The sequence below is a fragment of the Rattus norvegicus genome, chromosome 1 (assembly GCF_036323735.1).
Source record: "Rattus norvegicus strain BN/NHsdMcwi chromosome 1, GRCr8, whole genome shotgun sequence".
NCBI classification, from domain to species: domain Eukaryota; kingdom Metazoa; phylum Chordata; class Mammalia; order Rodentia; family Muridae; genus Rattus; species Rattus norvegicus.
This window is the reverse complement of record NC_086019.1, coordinates 269,265,102-269,278,021: the sequence shown is the minus strand read 5'-3', so window position 1 is coordinate 269,278,021 and position 12,920 is coordinate 269,265,102. Positions and strand designations below refer to the sequence as shown.

General features: G+C 45.3%; 1 long non-coding RNA gene across 1 annotated transcript; it reads right to left on the bottom strand.

Moving 5' to 3' along the window:
• Positions 1–229: 229 nt before the first annotated feature.
• On the bottom strand, positions 230–7,981 carry LOC102556108 (uncharacterized). Its single transcript, XR_005499790.2, has 5 exons — positions 7,763–7,981; positions 3,181–3,367; positions 2,464–2,783; positions 946–1,017; positions 230–514 (listed from the first exon to the last, which is right to left on the bottom strand). It is a non-coding gene; the product is annotated as an uncharacterized LOC102556108 (long non-coding RNA).
• Positions 7,982–12,920: the final 4,939 nt, after the last annotated feature.

The window sequence follows — 12,920 nt, the reverse complement described above, 5'->3', positions numbered from 1 at the left end:
GAATGTTTCCCATTTGTGTGAGGACATGAGAGTGGATTTCACGGGCTGGGAGTGAGGGCAGGGAAATTACACTTGAACCTAAGTTCAAGTCCACACAATCACAAATGCCTGATCTAGAGGAACACTTGCCCTACCTAGGGAATTACAGTGCTGTGGGTCTGTGTGGATCGGGGCTGCAACATCTCTGGGAAATATAATTTCACACTAATTAGGACTTCTCACAGCCTGCTTCCTGAAAGGTTCAGGTTTGCATTAGCGATGCAGATTTTAATCAGCAATCAAGTACTCTCTCCAAACCCAGCAAGAATCCCCCATATTCCCTTCTATCAACAACAACAAAAAAAAATTCCCTGCTTCAAGCTGGACCCGGCAACAGTGAGTGTCAAAATCAGCATCTTAAACAAAATGTTGTCTCCAATCCTTCAATCTTCTGAAACACCTAAACTCTTCTTCCTGTCCTTTAGTTAGACAGTTTTGCATTGTGTGATTCTGACCACAGCCCCCAACTTGACACCTGTTGAAAAAATATTGGAACCATATTTGTAACTAATCACAACCAAGATGTCATTTTAATTAATCTGACAATAGAAATACTCCAGAGATGGGGCCCATGCCTAGGCTGGCACTCCCAGTCAAGCCTGGGCTTGCAGCCTGTTACCTGACAAGCCTGGGACAAAATTAACATTAAATATAAGGTAATTTAATTAACTCCTCCCATCCCAGCAGGCAGAGTGTAGTGCTCTGGGCACCCTAGGCTTTCTGAAGTAGGGGGTGGCACCCCCAGCGGGAAACACTTAGTCTAAGCTTTCATTATTTTAAGTGGGTGATTTGCAGCTAAGGAGATGCACTGAAACTCTGTAGCCCGGTAAAGTAATAAATAGCACACTGTTCTTACTCCTACAGGCATGGCAGTAAACTGTAAAATTTGTTCATAGGAGGACATACCTTATAAGAGTCAGGCTCCCACAAGGATTCATGGAATATGTAGACCTTTCAGACAGGGAGCAGGGAGGAGGGCTGTAGAAAGAAAGACAGACGCAGAGAGGACAACTTGGTTTGAAAGTCAATCTGAAAGCTACTCCACCAAGAAGAAAAGGCTTTAGCAAATATAAGAAAAATATTTATGAAATTAATATCTTAAAGATATGATTGATTCTTCTGTCTGGGGGATTGAATCTAGAACCTTGAGTACCAGGAATGTCCATCCCCCAACTCATTTTTATTTCATTAGACAACATCTTACTAAGTTGCCTAGGCTGTACTTGAACTGGTAATGTTCTTGCTCAGTGTCTCAAATAGCTGGAATTACAGGTTAAGGACTAATTTTTTTTTTAAGTATATGTGCTGCGGAAGTGAGCACGAAGGACTAATATTTTAAGGGACATATTAAAATCCTTTTTTTTTTTTTAGAATTTCCAAATATCAGCAGGGTTAACTCCATAATTCCTTCATCTCCAGGGTGAACAGCCACTCACATAATTGTTTCTCCCATAGTCCAAGCCTGATGCCAAAGGAGACTGGGCACAGAGAAAGAGAGAACTGTCATGAGTGTAAAGAGAAAGCAGGCAAGTGGAAAAGTCAACCATGGAGTGACAATGGTTTCACTCACACGTAGATTGCTTATGGAGGGCTTGAGGAGAAAGAGCCTTTCAGGGGCCCATGAGGGGCTTGCTGGAAGCCAGGTCTCTGTTCTCACCTGAGAGTCTCGCTGACAGTCCACGATGATCAATGATGAACATTAGCTGGTGCTCTGCATGTGTGGGGATGGGGACCAGACTCTCCACGTGAAGCCAATTAGGTAGGCTTCAAAACAACGAGGAGGAAGTAGCATATTTCCAAATGAGGATGAAATAAGGTACTTGGGTCAGGAAATACCAGGTCAAAAAAAAAAAAAAAAGCCCACAGAACCTCATTAAAATGCAGATCAACAGGATGAACCCAAATCATTAATTATGTTAATCTGCAAAAGGAAATAAAAATTTTGGGAGAAACTGGAGGGGATGAAAGCCTTGCCATCCTGTGCAGGGTTCTCTGCACAGGGTGGGGGGAGGGAACCTTGGGTGCTAGCTTCATTTTCTTTCCAAAGGGAGTTGGAGTGTAGGATGGGAATTCACCAAGGGCCACTTGCTTGGTACTCGAATGCTAGCAGGTGCTTCTGAGCAGTGGTGTGTAGCAGGTTATATGATTAAGCCAAGGCTGTGTTTGAGAGCTACTGCCTCTGACAGCATCTTTGGAGCTCTAGGACCTATCAGGCAAAGACAAGGTTCTCCAGCCACCTGGAGGTTGGGCGGATAGATGTGTAGACAAAGAAGTCATTTCAACACACAGGAGCTGTTGTGAGGAAGCTGTGTGCACACAGGAAGCCCATGGACTGGCCTCACTCTTTTGTTTCTAGTGGCAGCAGTCAGTGTTATTTTGTTTCTAGCCACAGTGGGTTATGGTGCCTCTCAGCAGTTGTCTTACCTGCAAGAGTCTCGTCAGAGGTGGGATTCAGGATGTATTCTAAGAGCAACATTCTGTTGCTCTGTTGGGCTTTTGAGGCAAACCAGACTAGCTTTGAACTCATAACTTTCCTGCTTCTGTCTTCTGAGAGTTGGGATTGCAGGTGTGTGGCTTGTTGCCTGGCTTTGGTTGTTTGCCCTCCCAGTGGCAGTTCCTTTTATTTTTGCTGGCCTTTGTTTCAGAGCCCTGTGAGTGTACAGAGCTCTGGAAACCTCACGGAAGGGAAGGAGGACCCCAAACAGGGAGGCTTAGAGATGATCAATATCTATTCCTCCAGGTATCTGCAGGTAATGAGAAAAGACAAGGTCCTCAGGAATCCAGGGCCCATGTAAGGACACTGGAGGTACCTGAGGCTGAAGGCCGTTTAAAACGCAGGAGGAAGAAGTGGCCGAGGGTGGCATAACACCCCCCCCCCCCACCGCGCACCAATGGACCATTGCACCAATTAGACTAGCTATCGACAGGCAGCCTTGATCCTGGCAGGAGCAACTCTGGCCATTGAGGAGGGACGGGAAGCTGGAGAGGTGCCCACTCTTTCAAAGGGAAAGTATAATTTGTAAACAGTCAACATCTGAACAAGCCATAAAACACCAGCCCTGACTTCTAGCAGATTTACGAATGCCCGAATGCCCGAGTAACTGAAATTCACAACGGATTTTTTTTTCTTTCTAAACTCACTTTGTTAATTTGCAGCCTGGTAGTGATTAGGGAGACAAGTCCCCAGGGATGGCCTCCAGCTCGGCTTCCCATTGCAGGGCTGGGGTCCGGGTGTTTTTCCAACACAGGTGGATGCAGATTCCGGGCAGTTCAATCGTGTCCTCTCTTTCCTCTCACCATCTTGCAGGCTGGCCTGGGAACTCACAGGCTAGGATTTGTTTGTTTTGTTTTAGAATTCTAGTGTTTCAAAAAATCGCCATCATTTATCACCCATCTTGAGCAATTGTGGGTCGATGCTGGCTGGATGCTTTTCCCTCCCAACTCCTCCTCTTCCCCCCAACCCCCGCCCCACCACCTCCCTCCCTCAGGGGAAATCAAGAAAAACAAGATTCTACTTGTCCAAGCCCTCAGAGACTCCTCGGAATTGCTGGAATCGTCACAATAAGTGGTAGTAATAGAACCATATACAGGATTGTAAATACAAACCGTTCTGTGGAGAGGTAAAAAAATAATGAAGCAATTAGGTGAAGTCCCATCAGCACCTGTGACTGACTGGTAGGGCACTTCTGTCTGCCTGCTATTGTTTCTCGGGAGCCACACACAGGCAGATTCAGAAGTTGTGGCACTTCTCACCCAACCCCCTCCTCTCTCCTCACTAGTGCCTCTGTGCCCCCCAGCCCCTAAAGTGGGTCCCATGCATGGGTGATCTGAGTGGCCCAGAATGGGCATGTGGGTGCCAGGGCTCAGCCTTTGGAAACCACAGTGGGAAACAAGAATCCTGCTTTCCAGCCCATTAGGGTTAATGCCACTTTAATTAGCAATTGCCGGGAAGCCTGAGAGTACTATTTAATGGGCCATTTCTAGGCTAAACTGGTGCCTCACAGACAGACCCAGTGTATATGACCGCTCCAATGGGAAATGGATATTTGGAAAACAGCTCAGTGTTGGTTCTGAAGGGAAGTGACCACTGGAATGGTCACTAGCTTTCTGGTACAAGCCCCCATCTGGAATTTCTGCACAGAAGTGCACAATTACTGGAGAAATGCTATTTAACACTTCTAATGTCCCTCCCAACATCCCTTCAGGAGAGTCTTCTACCAACCCACTTCACAGATGCAGAAATGGAGGCATAGAGAAATTAAGTGCCTCACCCCAGGCCACAGAGCCGGGTTTCCAAGCTAGTACCAAATACACACACATGGGACCTATTATTGTTCCTGTCTAGTGGGCTCCATACAGGGCTGTGTCCTATACGTCCATAGTGTATCTGATCCAGACACACCAAAGACGGTGCTAAGAACCTAGGAAAGAAAATGGGTTCTCGCAGACTTGCCAAAGACCTGGGAGAAGCCATTCTTTTCCACTGGCAAAGGAAATGTAGACACAAGGTATGACCCTCACAGATCACAGGTCAGAACTTTTGTTGTTACTCAAAGAGCGTATAAAGTAAACTGGAGAAAACTCGCTTGGTAAAATACCCCTCTCCTCCACATGTGTGACACACACACACACACACACACACACACACACACACACACACAGTGCTTCTGAGATTCCTCCTACCCAGAGTCTGAGTCCACAGAATTCAACTTAAGTCAAAGGCCACTTAAGGGGTTTAACCTTAAGCCACCAGAGTGTGTAGAAACTCCAGTCAGTTCATTGTGTTTTGCTAATTTTACTCTCCAGGGCAGGCATAGTCACTTGTCACTACTTTGGGTATAGAGAAGCTAGGAAGAGGATCTTATGGGGGCAACCATAGATTGGCACCCCAAACTCTTTGCAATTCAATTTGTTAAGGGGGTAGGGGTGACCCCACTTTCGTCTGAGGCATGAGTTTTCAAGGAATGAATGGCTTTTCACTAATAATTACTGGTTTTTTTTTTCTGAAGAGGATTTGCTAGAGGACTACTGAAGTCTCTCACCTTGAAGGTCCCCCGTCTGTGGCCCTGTATTTGGCTTTGATAACTCTGTCCTCCGATTCTTAAAATAGGTCTCTAGATAGCACAGGTTTCAGGAACCTGGAACCTGGACCTACCCAGGATTTCCCAGAAAAGGAAATGGCAGCAGCCTTGCCTGGCTCAAAGGTAAAGTTCCTAATTTATGGTATAGTGTGCTTGTGTGCAGGGTCTCCTTAAAGTCTGTGCTTCTTAAAGAGGCCCTGGGCAACCTGGGTCCATCTGTTACTCCTACTTGTTGAAGAGAGAGCACGCTGTGACTCACTGCAGGGGCAAGTAGCTCACAGAGCACCCAGCACAGCCCGGGCTATTTGTCGAATGAATGAAGTATGAACCAAGTGCTGACACCTTAGAGCTCATCGGTGGGAGAGGTCATAATGACCTGATGCAGACAGGTGCAGTCCATGGAAATCTGGTGTGGAAAAACAAGCCCGTGTGGTGTGGGGGACTTGAATCAGAAACCTGTCATAATTTGGGAGGCTGTGGAATGTGGGAGGGTGCTCCACTCAGGCAGGAAGCAGTCATTCTCAAGTTGGGTTCTTATTTACTTCGGTGCATCTGATAACAAATGGTATATCTTCCTTTCCTAGCCTCCGCCCCATTCTCATTTTCCCAGCTTGCAAACAATGCCTATGTGAAAGCAGAACCCCAAACATAAGCGGGATCCAGCTGGGGGGGGGGGAACAGTGCCCCCAGGCAGGGCTTTGGGTAAGAGGGGGAGATGCTCAGGCCCAGATTCCACATGCTGTGTAGACTCCAATTACCAGAGGACTTAGAGATCAAACAGCCCAACTGTGCTGCACAATGAAGGAGGAGGTCTTAATTTTACCATGTGCTACACCCTTCCAGCCAGACTGTGAGAAACAATACATCCCCTTTATGTTCTTCTGAGCACAGCACCTCCCTGAGATTGTCTTGTGTTATCTCAGCAACATCTCTCTAACGTGGACAGGGGGTTGGGGGGAGACCTAAGGCATCTGAAAGGAGTGTGATTTCCTCCAGCCTGGGGTGAACATCCCGGCAACCAAAGCCAGCTTTAGCGGAACAGCTCATACCCACTTGGCCTTTGACGGGATGGGATCTTAATGTTATTTGTTTTCAGTGGCGGATCTGTATTTTAAGGTGTTTTATTGGTTTACTGGGAAATGAGTTTGCGTGGGCTGAGCTATGGTGTGTGCACACAGGACTTGATGTATATATAGCATATATATGAAAAGGCTTAGAAAATAGCATGGGCCAGACGCTAGAATTTTGCAAGTTTTTGTTTTCTTTCTTCTCATAGTACAAACAAGGTTTTCAATGAATCCTGGGTCTGCTAAAAGAACAAGAACAAAAAAAAAACAAAACAAACAAACAAATAAAAAACAAAAAAACACCCCAAAACAGCCCCCTCCCCAAACCAAACCAAAACCCTAGAAAAATTTCCCTTTCAATTTTAACATCGATCAGCATTTGGGAAATTGAAATCACTTGAACATTTAGCATTGAGAAAAGCAGACATCTTTGAACTGCACTTGGTAGACATTTTAGCAAGCATGCCACAGTAGAAACACAAACCCACAGTTTTTATTTATTTTTATGAGCCAGTATTTTTTTTTATTCTTCCAGTTTCCAGACAGTGGATTTTAAAAATTTCGAACAGTATGCAAAAAAGGTAATGATTCTTAGGATTTTTTGATACAGGGCTTCACTTCAATAATAATCGGATACACCACATTGTCACTCTGCACAGACTTTGCTAAATATGAGCACTGGAGACATCTTAAGTTGATCAGTGTTTCCATGGAAATAGATAACCCTTTGATAAAGCCCCAGAAACAGAGTTTGAGATACTGTGTGCCTCAGTCCCAACCTGGGAGTGAGATTAGGGTTCCGAATTCAAATGTACATTTCTGTAGGCTGAGTGTGTAATCCGAAAGGCTGCATTGCTAAGGGTGAGCAGTGACAAGGAGGGAACATACTCCCGTAAGATTTTTAATGTTGGAAATACATTTGTTCCTGATGCTTTTTCAAGAGTGGTTAACCCTACTTTGGAAGCAGTGCTTTCTCTTCCGAAAGGCAATAAGCCTAGAAAACGACTGAAGAACGGCTTCCCCCTGTCTGTTAGTTCCTAAGCAATTTATCTTCATTTTAGATATTTTCTCTCAGTCCACTACCACACTACATAGACACACATTTAATGGTTTAATTTGTGTGTGTGTGTGTGTGTGTGTGTGTGTGTGTGTGTGAATTTCATAGCTAAGTGTCTTGCATCACTTGTCTGGACATTACTTTTTGCTAATACTTTCTGCAAGAATTCTCAAAGTCTGCACTCTACTTTGGACTTTTAGCAAGAGTAAACCTACAGATCTGTCTTTCTATCACTCCTTTCTGACTAAATATTTTCCTGGAATAGCCCCAATGAAAAGTCTGATTACTGAATATTGCGAAATCCACATCACTGTCCACAGCCGAGCAGTCCTCCTGCCGGTGGGTAAGAATTAAGATGTCCCGGGCAAGAATCAACACAGGATACTGGATTAAGTGAGGCTTTCTTCCCGTGTGTCAGAGCAAGTTTTATGAGTTATAGAAGTCCCCGCCAGGCCGTGGCTTCTACACACAGGAGTGGTCTCTGCTGGTAAAAGGGTTACAAAAGTCACCCGACTTACCTTGCTTGTCACAACTCTGCAGGCACGAGTATCTCCAGTCACACAACAGTTTGACTCATATGGATCCGGGAAGAAACCATTTCTCTGACCGATTACATCTTGGTTGTTCCCAAGGACACGGGGCTTTGAGGAAACACTGCATGAGTTCTTCAGTGGTTCCTCTCAATTTAAAGGCTGAAAGATGGGCAAGTGTCCAGTGGCTGCGGGACCGACCGGGACAGGAATTCGCAGCAGTAAGGCTTGTTCAGAAAGGTTTTCCCATGACACGGCACAGTTTCACAGCAGCCACTAGATGGCGCATGAGAACCACTTGTGTCGGGCACCCACGCAAACAGTCGGGTCTGTTCAAGGCGAACCAAAAAAAGTCCGAAAACAATTCCTTCCAAACGACTTTTCTAATAGGTTATTATCAACATCCTGGTGTTTACATGAAACCTAAATGGTCCTGATTTGTTTGGTGACTGAAGGGGAATCCTTCACAGAATATCCCGATCAGATTGCAATGTGCCATTAGTAAACATGGCCTTTAAATCTTTATTAAGTCAGAAAGGAGAATTGAGACAAAAGCAGGCAACTAAACCTACCTATTTAGTATTGAACTTCAGCAAAAGTTTTCTAAGTGTCTACAGTGTGGGAATGTTACTTATGCTTCTTAAATGGTAAGAGAACATTCTATTACCCGAAACAAACACAAGTACCAGAAAAGAAAGATACTAACTTCACATTGTGCAGAATGTCACAGATAAGTTAAACCCACATATAACTATGGAACTTCAGTAGCTGAATTTAAATTTATTTCTACTTACTTATTTGAGCATACGTGAGCCCATGTCCTACTGTATGGATGTGGAGGTCAGAGGGCAACTTGAAAGAGTCTGTTTCTCTTTCCACCACGTAAGTCTTGGGGGTTGACATCGTTCATGAGGTTGGTGGCAAGTGTGTTTACCCACTGAGCCATCTGGCCAGTCTATCATTTCTTGATGTAGAACAAATCTGAACGTCAGAGACAAAAACCAAACCAAAACCGAAACAAACAATAACAACACCCCCCCATCCCCAATCTCAGGTCACAGCTTATATACATGTAAACTCCTATACAGAAACGACTGAAAGGGACAAAGTTACAGTGGAAGCAGTTTTTTCTTTTGTGTTTGTTGTCATCAAATACAAAATTATGGCATTATTTCTAAACCCGCCTTCCGATAAGCATTAATAATAACAAACAGATCTTATAGAAATATTCAGGGGGGAAATGTGTGACAAAACATCTTCAAGTTGATTTTGAAAGTTCTCTGAAACATGTCTACTAAAAGTCAGTGGCTTAGAACAAACCAACCAACCAACAAACCAACCAACCAACCAGGAGCGTTTTTCTCCTTCACTCTCCTTAAAATAGGTGTGATTTTTTTTTTTTTTTTCTGAGCCAACCTGGAGCCCAGAGTAAAGAATGGTCTCATTTTTAGATCACGGGTTGTTTGTTTGAACTGAAGAATTAGTTGCATTTCAAAATAAGGACATGCCTAATGAGATGATTAAAACACACAGCATTAAATTATAAGCAGATGGGAGAGAAGTGGGTTGGGGGGGTGGCCTTGCTGGGGACCTGAGTCCAGGGGAGCTGGCAGCTTTGGGGTTTCCTATAGCAGACAGTTGCGTAGGTAACAGAGGTCAAGAAAACTACCTTAGAAGACAAGTCTCTCTCCCTCTCCCCCTGTCCCTTGCACTTCCCCCCTCCCCTCCCCCTCGATTCCCCCTTCCTTCCCCCTCCCCCTCCCCCTCCTTCTCTTGGATATCTATGTAACAAGCCATTATTGTTATTGAGAGGATAGCCATTATTGACACTTAGAAGGATTCAGGGAAGAGGGACCAGGAGCTGCTCCGGGGGTGAAGAGCTGTTTTTAGAGGTCCTGTGTAGGAGTGAATTAGGCACAGTCTGGGATTCTGATCTTCGTCTTTGGAAGAAAGAAACCCTACATTTGGAAGAAAGAAACCCTAACTGTTGCCTGGCTCCAGTTATTTTGTGAAATACCTTCTTTTATGAAATTTACCATTTAGCATGCTGCTCCGACTGTTTAGAAGGTAGGGGCTTGGCGGGAGAGTTTTCAGCAACTGAAAAAGAAACTGTGAATGGAAGAGGAGTGTTTTTCAGATGGTGTGGACGATCAGCTAGGGGTACTCTGCCATTGACATAGTCCATCAGAGTTTAATCTTAAATTTCTATCCACTGCTTTCTTAGAAACCAGCCTTAAAAATATTAAATATGTGCTATGCCAACATCTTCCCTGGATATACAACAGCAGTTCTCTCCCGTTAGAGCTGTCTTCCTGAATAGTAGCTCTGACTGGCTCTGACTAGGTTAACGGATGAGGGTGTGGAGATAAAGAAAACACACCTTCTAGGAGGTCTAGTTTTTAAAAGGCTTCTCACCTTCCTCTGTTGTATGTTGTCTTTGTTCTGGATGTCTTCAAGGAAGAAGGCAGCATAGTGGCCATGATTGTAGCTTATACCAAGGGCCAGCTAGGCTCTTCGTGAGTGTAGGAGGAACAGCGTGGCCACCTCTGCATCAAAGCCCTGGGCCTGTGCAGCAGAAAAGGCATCTCCTCCAAGAGGACCTAATTGAGGACTGCCTGAGAGACCAAGGATTGATGCAGACAATGCCAGCCAATCGGGAACTACTGTTTAGAAGAGATGCTTTCTTGGGACCAATGGGCTGTGGGTGGAGGGTATTAAAGGCGCTTGCAGCAGCATTCTGAAGAGCTCCCTGCTGGGGAGCTCCAGACTCTGTGTCTTGATTCTGAGCCACCTCACCTCCAACCCCCAAGGGCAGGTAGGGTGGAACATATATGAGAGCAAGGGTTACTTCATCTAGAGATGAAGTAGGTGCTTACTTTGATAGCAGAGAGAATATTCTGATAAAAATTGTTTTACACACACACACACACACACACACACACACACACACACACACACACTTCCTGAGAAAGGCTTCTATCAATATAGAATTTTCTCTTGCAGGGAAGGCCCTTCCCCTCCACCTACCTGCCCCACATGTTGCTTACTAAATTTTCACTTGTGTGCATCTGTGTCTGGCATCATAGTGGGAAGCACTACTCTGAGAGCCCAGCAGTGACTACAGAACCATTCTTTCCAGTGTCAGCCACCAAGGGAAAGTGCAAGGAGCTGACATTATACCATCCTGTGCCAATCAGAATGTCTGGCCCCAAACCTAGCAGGAAACAAAGATGCTTAGGGCCTATATCCTGTTTCTCCATGCCACACTCCCCAGGGAAGTCAGGTGCATTGGGAGGCTTAGCTACATCACTGGTAGTGGCTAATTACAGAACAGGGTTTCCCCCTCAGACCACTATGAAATTTTTTTTCAGTGTGTGCATGTGTATGGAGGTCAAAAGTAAACCTCAGGCATTGTTTGTCAGTCATCATTCAACATCTAGTTTGGCTGGCCAGTGAGTCTTGGGCTCCTCCTGTTTCTGCTTCTCAGTGGTGGGGTTACAGACATGTATTTACTTATTGGGGTTTAGGGGACAAGTGCCATGCATGGCTTATGTCTAGGGGTCAGACTGCAGCATTGGTTCCCTTCTTTCACTGTGTGTATTCCAGGGATTGAACTTAGGTTGTCAGGCTTGGCGGCAAGGGCCATCCTACTGGCCCATGTTCAGCTTTTGTTACATGGGTTCTGGGGATTAAACTCAGGTCTTCATGTTTTCAGAGCAAGCACCTTCAACCCTTTCCACATTTATTTTTAAAACTACTGAGTGTGCCCTATAGCAGGCTTCTCTCAGTTCTGGAAAAAAGAAAAGCCGTAGATAATACAAATACAACATCTGTGTTTGAAATATAATAGTGGTATCCACTGACATTCTACCTCTAGAGAAGAGTCCTTGGTGATTTGACAATATTGACATTGATCTGTGAGAGATGACTGTCTTTGAGATGGCTAAGACCTTCAGTTACAGGTTAGAGTAGACGGTGGAATCCTGGGGGCTGGAGAGAGATGGCTCAGCCGTTAAGAGCACTTGCTGCTCTTCCAGAGGACTTGGGATCAATTCCCAGCACCCACATGGCAGCTCATAGCTGTCTGTAACTCCAATTCTAGCAGGCCCGATACCTTCACACAGACATACATGCTGGCAAAACACCAATACACTAGAAGTAAATAAATTAAAAAATAAACTTGAATGAAAGAAAATAAAAGACTGATTTTTTTTTTAAAAAGAGGATTCAACAAAAAAAAGATGAAACTCTGAGGCACAGGGCACATAACTCGTTGGTAGCTAAGCAAAGCCCATCAAAGCCTGTCACAGTGAGGTGAACAAATGAGTCAGAACTGACCTATATGGGGCAGGTGTGAGGTCCCACTGTGGTTGGGCCTGGGAAGGAGCTACAGGCATGTATGGAGCCTCCACCTCAACCCGCATGGATGAGACCATTCTAGTTTTCACAGGCTCAAAGGGACCCCCCCCCCCCCCCGGCCCTGTAGCCAGAGGGGCAGCCAGAGGCAGAGGAGTCTATGCTTTCATCCGAGTCTCTGGCTTTGCTTGCCTTTGCACAGACCAGGGGATGTGACTCCCTTATCTCATTGGAGTTTCTCAGGCATTGTCAGTTTTTCTGTTCCTGTGATAAAATAGCCCAGCAAAAACAACTTAAGGGAGAAAGGTTTATTTTGACTTATAAGCCCTTGAGGAGATAGTCGGAAGTGCCTGATAGGAGGAGCAGGAAGCTGGTAGGTGACATTGTATCTGTGCACAGGAAACAGAAAGAATGTGGAGCTGAGCCATAAACCCTCAGGCTCTGCCCCTGGTGATCAACTTCCTTCAGTGAGACTCCTCTCCTAAAGGTTTCACAACCTCCTTGAACAGAGCCGCCAGCCGTTTCTTGCCTTTGGTGGGGGGAGTGTGAGGGCTGTTCGTTTTGGTGGCATGTAACATTGGACCTTTGAAGGTCTGCTGATTCTCATGGGAGGTTCGCATCCGCATGGGCAGACTCTTCCTGGCTCTTTCGAAGCTGTCTCTGAAGCAAACAGAGGACACCCAAGGGCAAAAGGCAGAGAGGAGCCGCACATGTCATGGACTCTCAGTTCCAAGCATGCTTCTCTTGCTTGTCCGGGAGAAGGTAAAGGCTGCAGGGTTCTGAGCTCCAT